This window comes from Protopterus annectens, chromosome 7.part0 (genome assembly GCF_019279795.1).
Source record: "Protopterus annectens isolate FY-2018-M chromosome 7.part0, PAN1.0, whole genome shotgun sequence".
Classification (NCBI taxonomy): Eukaryota; Metazoa; Chordata; order Ceratodontiformes; family Protopteridae; genus Protopterus; species Protopterus annectens.
This window is the reverse complement of record NC_056739.1, coordinates 729313698-729329233: the sequence shown is the minus strand read 5'-3', so window position 1 is coordinate 729329233 and position 15536 is coordinate 729313698.

The window sequence follows — 15536 nt, the reverse complement described above, 5'->3', positions numbered from 1 at the left end:
TCAAATAAAGAAAACAAAAAAGGGAGGTAGGAAAGTGGTGAAATTGGGGCGAGCATGGGTACAAACAAGAAGTAAATCAGGTAGGGATGTGTAAAACGGGTGTAGGAAAGGACCATAGCACTGCATTTTGTTGGCAGCAGCAGCTGCTTTCAATGTGGGCAATTTAGAATTTGGTGCCTCAGACCCTACAGGGAGGTGTGTGGGCATCATACAATATGGATGATTGGTAGAGTTAGATTGTGTGATGGGTACATGTCTCTGGGTGAAATGCAGAGCTGTGTGTGGGACGTGATTTTTTTGTGGGACAGATGCCCTTTTTTTTTAAGGTGAGAATGGGATGTTAAGGAAGGATTATTATAGGTAAGTGCGGTGAGGGAGGTTTGGTAGGAGAGGTTGCATTTGCAGACAGACAAGACAGACAAGACAGCAGACAGGATGGGTGTATCATTTTGAATCACATACCTAGCTCTTTTATTTTCTAAGCTATTTCACTCACTATTGCTGTAATTACCAGTGCAAACAATATTCTACTCCTGAGACACCCTTGTCTTACACCACACTTCATGCATATTTCTTGACTCAGCCACCCATTCACTAACACTCTCACTCTATTTGATGCTGATATACACATAACTCTATCACCTATTCCACACTTCTAGATAATAACCAACAAAGCATCTCCTGCTGTATCAAATGACTTGCTAATATCTACCATATGTTTTACATACACAATTTTGCTTATATTATCCACAATTTGTCTTACAACCAATGACAGTTCTAGACATTCCTTCCCTTTATACCATATGTACTCTTTTCTATAATGACCCATATACTTCCTTCCATTCTCATCTGTATTAGTCTAATAAAAGAATATAATCTATTATTTAATATGATGGGTCTCCAATTTTTATTTCATTCTTCTCATCTTTCTTTCATATACATTTTAATATCCCAATAACCCTTCATAAACAAAACCCTTCCTTCAAACATTAATTCCCTATATTTACAAAATACTCTCTTTGCCAGTCCATCAAGTTTCTTATATATTCCATACTCTATACCATCTGGGCCTGATAATGAATCAATTATTTTCCTAAGTACTTCATGCAATTCACTAATAGCAATCTCTTGTTGAAATTCTTCTTTAACTCGTGGATTTTTTTTCTTTCTCATTCCACATGCTGTACTACAATACACATAATTTGCTGTTGTGTTCTTTTTACCTGTCTTTTTACATTTTGTTTAATTTCCCTCATTATATTAATATTCTTCTTTACTATTTTATCCAAATATGCAGATACTGCCTCTCTTGTAAATATTTCTGCCTAAACAGTAATTGCCTTATTTTTGAAATACTGAATTTCAGAATCCTGAGATATATATCACAGGATATATATATAGGTCCACTTCTAAATCTTGAAAGCTCATAATCTTGAAACTCAAAATACTGAAAACTCAAAATACTGAATTTCATAATATTGAAAAATCTACAGGATGCTAACACTACTATACTCCACCAAAAGTACACAGAGAAACAAATAAGAGACAAAGCATATTAGTTTACTCCAATTATTACCAGGGGGCAAGTCAGAATCATTAATTAAATTAGAAAAGTATCTATAAAAGAAACATGTTTTAGGCTGGCCAGCATATCTTAATGTCCATCCATGACCATACACAAAAATAACACTTGGCAAGTGTTTCACCATGTTGTTTTCTCATTTCAAAACAGCTTCCATTCTCCACCCTGTATTCCATAAGTTTCTCCCATTTCACAATATTAACAACAGTTTCACACAGACCTTGCATGCACTTTTAACACTGTCTTCTTCCAGTTCATCAGTTCTAAACATTTAAGTTACTACCATAAAACAAATAATTATTCCATGGATAAATTTCCTTTTTCTTACATAGGTCCAAAAAGTTTATCATCAGTGCATCAGTTTCCAATATTAAGTCACAAAACTTCTCTGTCTTGGTATGTATAAAAGACCAAATTTCTTGAGCTTTAAAACCATGAACAATTACCATATTGTCCCTCATATAATATCTGTCTATTATAGTGTTATTTTGTTGTTCTTATTCTTACAGTTGTTGTCTTCTTTTTTAAAACAGTTTTACTTACAGTTTGTTGCTGCTCTCATTTCTTGTCTATTTTCAATGTTGCATATGTTTTAGTCACTACATTATCTGTTGTCACAGAAAGAAGACTCCTTTTCAATTTGTTACTGCTTTCCTGTTTGACTTTCTGCCACTGTTGAACAAGATTTACTGCTGCATTCTTTGCACACTTCCAAAAAAGCTATCAGCCATTTCACCCAATGAAACAGTAGAACTGAGACCTGGATCATCCTGTTCGAACATTTTTAGCAGAATATCATCTGTAAGCCCTCCTGACACCAGTTCTATCTACATCACTTCAACAGACTAACTTACTTCCTTCTCCATAGAGACAGCTAAGCACTGTTCATTTGCAACATCCACCACACAGAAAACTTTGTTTACATTTTGATACACCATACTGTACACATTTTCTCCAAATTCTTACTTTCTAGTACCTTCAAATTCTCAATTGCCTTTCTTTCCTCCTCCTCCATGTTGCTGCTTTTCTTAAACTTCTTTCTTGCTATGGTAGGAGTCCCCCAGCTTCATCTAGCAGTTCCAAAGCTCCAAAGAGTGTTTTTTTACTGATATATATATATATATATATATATATATATATATATATATATATATATATATGTATATATACATATATATATATATATATATATATATATATATATATATATATATATATACATAGTACATATTATTTACATATTTACATCATTCACATTACATCTATTTACAAATTTCCATTCATTAAAAATTTCAATTTAACCATTTCATTCCGCCCACTCTTTTATCCACAACCAAAACATTATTTTTTCCAAAATCTTTGTCAAAGTCCATTTTTCAGTGTATTTAATTTCATTTAGTCTCTCATTCCATATAGTCCATAACTCATAAAAAATACTCTGTCCATTTTCTTCACTTCTTCCTGTTTATGTGCACCATAATAACTGAATTCTATTATGTCCATATTAATTTGCTCAAATTTTAACAAACGTTTCACCCTATTATCTTTAGCTATTTCTTTCCACAAATTAACTCTTTCACATTTCAAAAAGATATGCTCAGTAGTCTCAAACTCTCCACATTTATTACATATTCTATTTTGCTTTTCTTTGTATGGCATATTTGCCTTAACCGGCAATTTTCTAATAAACGATCTCCATAAAAAGCATTACATTCTTAAATCTTTTTTTAGGTATTTTACCTCATCATTATGGCTTTTTTCTTATCTATTTCTAAATCTTTCCATGGATCAATGCAATAAAATGCTTTCATAATACTTAAGTACTAGTCATTTCTATTCTTCTCACATATATTTTATTTTCCATAACACAATTTTGTTTGGTACTCTTTCATTTCTTCATTCACAATGCTTTTATTTTGTTTTTAACTTCCATTCTTTCCCACAATTCTTTGTATTTATAATATAGTATCATGTCTATCAAGTTTTTATTTTCCTTCATAATTCTTTTTAATACCTTATATAAAATTAAAGATACTGCATGTACTATTGGGCTCATCAAACTCAAAACCCCTTGCTTTTCTTTCATAAAGATAATCCCCTTTTTTACTGGATTCAGTCTACAGCCCCATATAAAAGAGAATATAATCATCATTAATTCCTTTTCATATATGTTAGGAATCATATAGATGTTAGCAACATAAGCAATTTTCCACTTACTATGTTGTTCAACAAGTGTGCTTTTTTTCTATGTGAAAATCTATATGATTTCCAAAAATTAGTCATATCCTTTACTTCTATGAGGTCATTATCCCATTGTTGTTGTCTGTATTTATTCCTTCCAAATGTTATTCGTAATATATCTATATATTTTCATTGAACTCAACACCTCCTATCCTACCTTCAAAACAAAATCCTTTACTTTTATACTTATTTATACTCAAACCAATTTTTTTAAATGTATACTTAATTTTTTATTTACTTTTCCATCCATATCTTATTTTTAAAAATTAATACAATATCATCCATATAATTATACATTATTGGCAATAGTACTTCCTTCATCATTTTGTATCCACCATTACTTGGCACTTTATTAATTTCCTTCAGTATTATAGGTTCATAGGTTCATACTAGGCTATCTGCCCTAGGGCATTTATAAGCCTAGCCAGAGTGTGTTTGGCTTTCGCCACCCATTTTAAATTAATTTTTCTATGCCCTTTTTCGAGGTTAGAATACTGTGCCTCTGTCTAACAGTGACACAGAAGTGATACCCGGGGTAAACCTACGATCTCCCATCCACTCATCAAGATCCAGGGAGTCAATGAGGGACTCTGCCTAACCTGGACTGGGATTTTATTCCAGAGTGAAGGGAGCCTCTGGGTTATGAATCTGTCCCTCCAGCATGTCCTATTTATTTCAGTGCTGAGGTTCAAGTCTCTCGGGCACGTGGCTCGATGGGATTTGGATTTTCTGAGGTGCAGCATGTCCATTAATTCCAGGTTGGACATTGCTTTATACGTCAGGCACAGATAGCCTCTGAGCAGGTGGTATGCCACTGAGTAGAGCTGGAGTTTCTTTAACCGGGCAGCATATGGCGTCTGTTTGAGCCCTTTGATCCTCATGGTGAGGTACTTTTGGGGTATTTCCAGTTGCTGCAGGTGTCTGGTAAGGTACATCCCAAAAGGGGCATTGTACTAAATTATGGGCCTGATGAGGGATGAGTAAAGAGGCACAATGACCTCCTCTGATCTAGATGTGAATCCCTTTATGATTAGGTGGGCTATATAAAATGTTTTTCTAACCACTTTGGCCATGTGGTTGTCAAACAATTACAATCATAACTAATGAGAACATTACACTACTAGCTGAGTAGCCATGCTTTATTCCACATTCTATTTTTATTTCTTCCCCAATCCAGCCATTTACATTTAGTTTCACATAGTTCCTTTTATAAACAGATTTTATTACTTGTAATATTTTTGCTTACACTATATGCCTGCAAAATTCCCCATAATGATTTATATTGAATATTATCATAAACTTTACTTATATCCCCTATCATAACATTTGCTTCTACATTTTTATTTATTATATCAGTTATTTCTCTTATTATCCACAATAACTCTTGAATTCCTTTTCCTTTTCTTCCAAATACATTTTGGTCATATATTCCATCCCTATTTTTCTGTAACCTTTTTGTTACTATTCTCATAAAAATATTATAATTTGTATTATTCAATGTTATAGGTCTCCACTTTTTTATCTCTTTATTTCCGTTTTTAAATATAAATTTTATAACTCCTGTACATATCTCTTTCTCTTTAATTCCAGTTTCTAACCATTCATAACTTCTATAAAAAATATTTTTTGCCACTCTTTCATGTCTTTGTACATGCCATATTCAATTCAATCCAGTCATGTTGCAGAATTCATGTTAATATATTTTAGAATTTCATTCAATTCATTCATAAATATTTTTTTGTTCTAAATATTCATTATCTACCTCATTTAATTTTTCACCTTTATAAATTTGTGCTATGTTTTCTTCTCTCTTAACAAATAATTCCAATACATATTCTTTGATTATTTTGTATGTTCCTTCTTGCTCTCTTATTTGCTTACCTTCCTTATTTTTTTTAATCTGTTATTTTCCTTATTTTACTTTATTCATATATGGTGCTACCTTGTCTTTCTTTCCTTGTAAACAATATTTTTGATTATATAACAACTTGTTAATTTTAATTTGATTCATTTTTTTATATTTATTTTTCTTTTTCATAAAATGATTTTTTTCTTTTCTAAGTCTCTAAATGATTCTTGACTTAATATCTTATATCTCTCTTTTTCTTTTCTTCTTTATACATTCCAAAAATACTTTTTTATATTTTTCTATAAAATTAAGCCTCAAAACAGTCCAATTCCCATGCAATTCCCTCATAGTCATAGGATTTTTTTCATATTTCCACAAGTTTTTCTCTTCTAAATCTAATTCATTTTCATCAGTTCTCTTTATTCCTTTTTCCTATTCTTATATATTCATTATTTTTCTATACTTTAACCCATATTACCACATGATCTGAAAATTCAGCATACTTAATTACCTTTTGTATAACTTTTATATATTGAAAAATAACCAAATTCTGTCCTAATATCTTTCCTTTTATAGGTCCAGTGGTTATTCTCCCATACACTTAACTTTCCACTTCTCATAATTTCTTTAGTCATTTTAACATCACAATTGCTCTTATTTTTTCCTTGAATTATAATTAAAATCATCCACCACTTAATGTCTATATTTACACAAATATATTCAAGAATATTTTTAAACATCATTTCTCTCTCTTTTTTGTTACATAAGCATATAAAACTATAATTCTATGCACATATTTTTCCATCTCATGTCTATTACCATAGTTTGGCATACTTCCACTATGGTTACATCTAATATTTTAATGCTTTCTTGACATAATATACATATGCCCAAGCATGTTTCTTTCCCCATCTTCCAAACTGCCACACCATTCCAACTTTTTTAGTTTGTGTTCTTTCTTCCTCTGTTAATAATCTGATATCTTCTAAAACAATAACATGTGCATCTACTGCAGCATACCATTGTAATATACCTATTCTCCTCTTAAGATTTTTCATACTGTTCACATTTAAAGCTAATATTTTCAGCTTTTAAAAACAGTATAATAAAATGTTTATCACTTTCCTTTCTTATTTCCCTAAGCATTATGTTTTTGAACTTTCTTTTCCTTTCTTCAATTCTTTTCCCTATTGAATTCTTTTTATTTCTTACTGTGCACCAATCAGCTTCTTCCTCACTTTTCTCCTCTGTTTCTTTTTCCTTGTTACTTTCTTTAACTTCATGTATAACATCTTTATCAGTTACAACTTTTTGTACATTTGCTTATATAACATATTCTACTATCTCTTTATACATTATAATGTCATTTTCATTTTCTTGCACATTCATTTCACATTCTAGCCATGAATGACCAGTATTGCCACATTATTTGCATTTTAAATCACATTTTTGCATTATGCCTTGATTTTACCACATAATAAGATCTTTTTTATCACATTCATTTTTTTCCACAAAAATAAAAAGTTTTTGGTTGACCCCTGTATTTCACAAAACCCCAATAACCATGAACATCAATAATACTAGCTACATGCATAACATTATCATTTTCCATTTTCAGTGTTACTCCACATTTCCATTTCCCAGTCCATAGTCTTCTTTCATCCTACATTTTTGTAGTGTCTATTACTTCTTTACATATAGTTAACAAATGTTCTTTCAGTTCTTTTGCTTCAACTTCATTTCTAAACTGGATCATTATTATTTTTTTGTCTATAAAAAGCTTGTGCAACATATTCTGACCATGGATAAATATTTTTCTTTTGTTCATATGCATCCAAAAAAGTTTCCATGGCCTGCCCAATCTCAAATATCAAGTCACAAAAAGTATCTTTATTAATTAAAATGAATGTTCTTACCTCTTTTGCTTTGACACCCAGAGGTGCTATGACAGAGTCCCAAACCTTATACCTCTCCAAACTTTTTTCATTTTTACAGCTTACACATACTCTATACTTCTTTTTTGTTTCTTTTATTTCTTCTTTCTTCTTTGCTCCTTCTCCCACAGTTTGTGCATAAGTTTTTGTCTCTTGAACTTTTTTCTGGCACAGTCTCTTCTTCTCCATTTCCTTCTTCTATTTTCTCCATGATGTCACTGCATGAAATTGTTGCTCCACTTTCTGGTTCGCTTTGGTTTACCATTTCTTCCAAATAATCATCCAGTAACCCTCATGATTGGAGGGTTGTAATTATGCATTTCTCAGAGGTAACTGTCTTTCCTTCAAGAAATCTCCTCTGAATGTTTTCCTCTGAATCCATCTCTGTTACAGCTACAACCTCCTTTTCTTCCAATATGACTGCTTTTTTTCTGCACCCACAGCATCAGAAAAAAATTCTGGTGGTGATTCTACCATTTCAACAACATTTTCATCAACCTTCACTTCATTTTCAGCCAAAGCTGAATCAGCCATATTTTCTTCCTGTTCCTCCAGGTTACCTCCACACCTGGACAGGAAACAGGAAGTCAGGATGTGTAACACACAAATCCTTCTCCCTACTACCAAAAGTAGGGGAAGTTCCGTAATGGCCTGGCAACATTTTTCCTCATTGTATAAATATTACCATGAATCTGCCCTGAAAACAGGCTACTAGTCAAGTAGGACTGACCCATCAACAGTTTTTTTTGTGCTGGGGTGAACTATTAATTGCCCAGAAACAGTTAATAGAATGAGAAAGGATGCAGCTTTAAAGTCAGTACAAAACAGTGAAAATAGATTCACACAATATAAAATCAGCATAACAGGAATAGTAAGGGTGATCAATTTTTATTGAGATTTTGACCGAGGATAATTGGTTGCACCTGTAGTTAACAGTGGATATTTTTGTGACCATGTAATAGAGTGGAAAGGTAACTGATTTAATTAGGTTCAGGTGAGTGCCTCCAAAAATGATACTTTTGTGCTTACTAACAAGAAAGAATGAATGAAGAGTGGGTGGAATTACATAGTCAAATTAACTTAAGCAGGGGATAGCTCAAGGGTGACTGGATTTAAGAACACAATGGGAAGAGGCTTGGGGATAGTTTGATTTTTGTTGGATATAATTGTCAATGACCTTTACACAAGGGTTTTTTGGGGGAATTTTTGTGGAGATAAAAAAGACTGCTGGATTTTAATGTGTGGATACGTAGCCTATTGTTAGTCCACATGCTAAGTGATAGGAAACTGATTTGCAGTTTCTGCTGTAAGGATGGCAGGTTATTACCTACATACAGGCATATTTAACAAGGACAATAAGCACTTTCATATAAACACTTCTTTGCAGCCATATTGACCCTTCTCCTGAATAATGAAGCCCAATTTTAATATTTTCTTTCTCTACTAAATATCTCTAAGTTGCAAAGCTAAGAAACAGTTTTTTTACAAGTTGGTTTTCATTCAGAATTATACCATAACTGGAATTAAGTAGCAAAAAACATGTAACTTCATGCACAAAGATTTCAGTTACAAAACCCTTCTTTGGTGAGACCTGAACACAGGTTACATCAATCATTATTTAAAAATCAAAAACACAGACAGCCAATCAAACTTACTTATCAATTAAGCATTATATGATTCTTAAAATTAAACAAATAAATAGCCATTCATAAAAACTTCATCTTAAAAAAATTCCTTTATCGTAAATAATGAATACAGTAAGAAATCAATACAGTAAGAAATTGTTTACACTAAATAAGGTATATATACTTTACTTAGTGTAAAGAATTTCTTATTGTATTATGCATGAAGTTATGGGTTTTTGCTATTAAATTTTGTCTGTTTTACTACATCATCAGTCAATTTTTTTTTTCAATTCTGCTGCATTTTGCTGTTGACTACATTTACAAGAGCTCCATTCCTTTTTGTTACTACTTAGAGGAATAAAGCCAAGCTAACTGGCAGACAACAAATTCCAGCAGAAAGTTATCCTTTAATACCTCCTCAGAATCAGATTTGAGAGTGACAATGACTACTGACAAAGATACCTGTCACCCACACTTACCAGTGACACAAACACAGTATGACAAAACCAAATCAGCACTTAAAATGCTAAGTTATTCCTAGTGACACTAACCCAGTCAGCAAAGAATAAATAAAAGTACATAAGTTCCAGTACAAATCATGTGACCTGTACAGCCATAAAAAAGTACTGCCCCTGGTATTTGTAAACATAGTGCACAGTTGCACAACTGCAGTCAGTGCATTATGTTTATCACATTGCTGTTCATTGCAGTGATTCATAGATATAGACTGCAGCAATGAATAGTGGCATACAGAAGCCAGTTAGCTTCTATGAATTGTGTACAGGTATGCACATGCACACTATACAGTGGCGTACTATACACACCAGTCATTCTGATGGGGAAGCACTGTGTAGAATGACATCACAACATACAGCTGTCTAGAAGCAAAGTCAAATATATTTTATTAACTAGTTGCTTGGTAGATACTTAATGAAGTATACAATGGCTCTCTACTGAAATGTTAGCACTCTTAACTGCGAGTGCCGGCAGACCTATAGAAAAAAAAAAGACCAAAACTGCAGGAGAAGAATGAAACCTTATATCTCTCTTCTCCTTTAAGCTTGTTTTTTGCAGGGGCCACCTCTGATGTGGGTAGCAAGTCCACCACACCCTCTGAACTGCTATATGCAAACTCCGAGATCACCATACCTTGGAGAAAGAGAATATTCTGAGAAATGGCCATGTCTATATAGAAATAATTTTTTGTCCATTCTCTCTCTCTCTGTATTTCGCTACTCACTCATACAGATCCAAATGGCTACCATATATTATGCCTTAAAGGGTTACTATTCCAGGGTCCACTCTGTTCTGCCATCTTGTCTGAGAGTGATTGATAATTTCACTAATTAGGCATGATGACAGAGCTAATAACAGAGCTCATAACATATTGTGGTAACATGGTAATGTAGAGATGTGGTGCTTTTGGAGTTCAAATTCATGGCAGTGTGGAGAAACGTTATGGTGTGGAAGCAGGGAGAAGTGTGGATATGGTAGCAGGGTTCTCTGTACCATGGAGAAATGCATTGCTAGAAGGATTTCTCCTACCCTGCAAATTATTTATTTTTTTTACAGATATTCTGTTCAGCTGTCTACACTGAGCAACATATAACCAGGCATGGGGGATCACTACATTGACAATTGAAGCACTGGCTAGTTATATGTGGTTGAAGTGCTGTAAATTGCTGAACTCAGACCTGTCCACCCATAGATGGTGTTGGGTTTATGACCTGCACTTGCGAAAAGATCACATGTATGTAAACACTGTACACGAGACTAAGGCTGCACAATCAGTAAGACTGCATGCAGTGTCTTACCTTTTTGTGTACCTCTTTGTCTAGGAATCACACTGGACTTTGTTACACCATTCCAGAGCATGCTAACCATATGACATTGTACACAATAGTTATAAATTATAAACAAAACACATTAAAAAATACCACCCACTACCTTCTGCGATACTAAACCAGTTCTCTGTTAACAGTTTATGTTTTTTTTCCCTTTAACGTTTTTTTCACTCATCGATCTCCCTCTAAGTCCAAGCAACTGTAGCTGAAAATTGTTTGCAAAATCTGACATACCTTCACCACAGTATTCTTCCCTTTCTGGTAAACATTTTCTTTGTCTTTCTTTAATTAAGTGATCTCGGCCAACAGTACCCTGATAAGTCTGTATACTGTTTCAGAAACATGCTCAAATATCAATAACAGATGGTAGGTACTGGATCTTACTTTAAAGATGACATCAAAAGAAATGCAGCCAGTCTGCTAGCAGAACACCACAGCTCCCATTTTGTTTTATTTCATGGCAATTGCTAAGCAAACCATGGTATTGGAGTGCTAGTTATGGCAAAATGATTTATTAAGACAAACCCCAGGATTCATGAAGCTTGCGCCAGGTGCAGGTGTAGCGTCGGCGTTCCGACACCAAATATGGCTGGCGAGCGACCCAGGTACGAGCTGTTCCCACATGCACTACCTATGTATGCTACACCCGCACAGCTCCCGGGCCCTGTATGCTAATTAACGCATGTGAAGCAGTGTAACATGCAAATGAAGGTATGTAGCGATCCAGGAAGTGGTGCAGGCATAGTGTATGCATGCAGAAATGTAAACCGTAAAAAACGGTTAACATTTTTGCAAACATAAAATCGGAGCCATGACAGCCGACCAAACACATGTTTTATATTGTAAATATATGCCAATGGTTAAATATATAGCCATTGGCATAAAAAACATGTACAAAATATAAAATTACCATTTAAAATTTATATTCGCACTATCGCGAAGTGGAAGCACAGGGCAGCGGTGCACAAAAGGAATAGCAAGGAAAATAGAAAAATATAGAATAAAACTGCAATGTAACACATATCATGAATTCCCAATAATAGTGAATGGCAGGCATGCTACACCACACCATGGCGGAAGGGTTGCTAAGGGGCTGTGACAGTGTTATGCATGGTAGCTAGGAATTAGTAGGCAATGCCATGCAAATGAGAGGAGTAATAGTGAATCACAGATACCCTGCTAGTGTAAGGATGTACCTCACAGTGTAGCATTATAACACAGAGGTGTGGCCTTGCGATAAAAATGACATCAAGAAAGTTGTAAGCACATTGGAGCATTGCTAATCCAGTTTGCCCGTAGCTAAGCAAAGCTGCAGGATAAGGGTGTGTCGAACTGGCTATAGCTTTGCTTAGCTGAGAGTACACAAGGTAACCGAGTATGCATGTGAACGGAGATGAAAACACACTTAAACCCGGTAAATGAGTTTGTGTGGTGTGCACCAGAGCTGAAACAGGAAGGATATAGAAAAGAAATAAGGAAATGCTGCAACAGGGAAATTGGAGTACAAATGACTAATTAACACCTAGGAACCTACAGTGGGCCATTGACAACAGCTAACAAGGCTGCAAGCAGCTACCTGTAGAACAGGAAAGGGGAGGGTCTGTACTGCAAAGAAAACAATAAAGTGTCACAGTAGAACAAAGTGGATTTGCAGTATATCAGCTACAAGACACAATTTTGCAACACATTACTGGGTAGGGAAAGTACAAAACAAGAAAAATGGCAGGTGGATGCATGCCTGATAATGAGACGGGATCCAGGTTTAAAAGTGAATCAAAGGGCAACAGATTAATCAAGGCAGACAAGCAAAACTCCACACTAAAGGCTCCATACTTGCAGTACTCACTGTAAAACCCATAATTAAGATACCCTGCAGCTGGAATTGCTGATATACACACAATGACATCAGCAGCATCCATAGCAAAATAGTATAAAGTGTGAAAGCACCTTACACACACTTGTGTATTCCCATACACTCTGCATCATTGGTGTATACAGATGGGGAACTTTTAGTATGCACATGTTAGGGGCTGCCATAGCTTTGATCCACCAGCATGTGTTGGAGACTGAAGGTGGTGTAGAGGATGATGCACACAACCACATCAGGCACCAGAGGAGAAGAGTGTTCAGATTCAGGATAACCTACCAGGGGCTACATGATCTGGAGATAGTAGAGCATTACAGGGTGGACAGGGACAGCCTACAGCAACTTGTGGAGCTGTGCCGGCCATGACTCAGAGCCAGAACAAACAGAGGGGAAACCATCCCAGTGGATACAAAGGTATGTGTAAGCCTGAGAATACTAGCTACAGGTACCTTTCAAAGGCCAACTGGAGATATCATGGGGATATCACAGGCATCAGCATCCAGGGTACTTCACCAGTTCCTGGATGCCATGTTACCACATGCCAATGAGCACATATACTTCCCCCGAACGCAGGAGGAGTTGGCCAGCAACATGCATCTCTTCCACCATGTGGCAGTATACCCAGAGGTACTGGGTGCAATAGACTGCAAGCACATACACATCAAGTCACCACCCAGTGAGCAGGGTAGGCACTACATAAACCACAAGGGATACCCCTCCATCAACTGCCAGGTCATGTGTAATGCCCAGGGCATTATCATGGATGTGTGGGCTGGCAGCCCTGGAAGTTATCACGACTCCCACATCTGGCATGCCTCACAGCTGTATCAGGTACTTGCCAGGGGGGACATCCCATATGGCCACCTGGTGGGGGATGTTGGCTGTGCACTGGAACTGTGGATGATGACTCCCATCAGAAATACACACACACACCCATGCAGGAATGCCATAATGAGGCACACATACAAACCAGAATCATCATAGAGCATGTGTTTGGGATGCTTAAATCACAGTTCTGTTGCTTGGACATATCTGATGGAGCCTTGCAGTACTCTCCAGGCACGTGTGCCCACATCTTCATAGTATGTGCCATGCTACACAATATGATCCTGCGGAAACAGCTGCAGCAGGGACAGAATGGTGAAGGCCCTCACAGCCTACCACCATTGCCAAGGGCCTCACAGGCACAGAGGTACTCAGACCATGAACACCCTGAGCCAGCCCCAGTAGGCAGATGGAGGCATGTCCAGTATGTCCATACCTTGGCAAGGAGGGAACGTATAGCACACACACTGGCAGCGTAGGCACCTAGGGACTTACACCTTTCTCCACCTGCACACACAGTAAAAATGGATGGCACACACACAAGACTACCTGTAAATTGTCATGTATAGGCAGTCTACTGTGTGCATCCAACATAGGCAGCCCTCAACTATTGCACACACAACTGCTATTGGCACAATTTAAGTCAACACCTGAACAGTAAATTAAGTTATCGGCATGTACTGATACTGTATGTATAGGTTCATAGGTTCATAGGTAGGTACTTGGCTAACTGCCTGAGGGCATTCATAAGCCTAGTCAAAATGTATCAGCTTTTGCCACCCCATTGATTCATTAACTGTCCCTCTGTGGAGCAGAGCCAATGGCGGGATCCCTGGGGTGTATCTACTGTTCCCCATCCACTCTTCAGGGTTTTGCTCTGTATAATGTAATTAGGGATGTTGTTCCAAAGTATGGGGAGTTTCTGTGACAGGAATCCAGTCCTCCAGCATCTTCCAGTTATTGTTGTGGCAAGGTTCAGCTCACACAGACATTGCCATCATCCTAGCTGACAGGTTCAGTGCAAACTCCCCCCCCCCCCACCAAAAGGGCAAATATCTATCCCAGCAGAGTGCTGCCCCCCCTGACATCTCAGATGCTCAGGTAAGAGCTGCCCTCTCCAAAGCAAAAAACACAGCATCAATTGGACCAGATGGTGTCCCGGGCTGCATCCTACATGAACTCCAAGAAGACCTAAACCCAAACATAAAACTACTGTTCAATCTCAGCCTTACTACAGGATATGTACCCAAAGAGTGGCGTACAGCAACAGCGGTCCCTCTCCACAAAGGTGGTGCCTCAACAGATCCTGGAAACTATCACCCCATAAGCCTGACTAGCTTGGTCTGCAAAGCTATGGAAAGGATCATCATGGACCTCATAAATAAAGATATTGTGGACGTACAGACATTGGATCCTACCCAGTTCGGCTTTGTTAAGGGCAGATCCTGCCTCTTAAACCTGGTTGATTTCTTTGAAACAGTCACCAAGGCCATTGGAGGGAAGGTGGTCCACACAGCCTACCTGGACCTCGCAAAAGCCTTCGATACAATACCCCACTCGGGCATTATAGATAAGCTCACCAGCTTAAATATAAACCCCTATGTCACTAGATGGGTTGCAAACTGCACACAAACGAGAAAAGCAAACCCAAATAAAAAGGTGAAAGGTGAACTGGAAACAATAGGAGACGGCTTTAAAATAGAAACTGGTTTAATAAATCCAAGTAAAGTGAGCGCTTTCGGCAAAACAAATGTTCTGCCTTCTTCAGA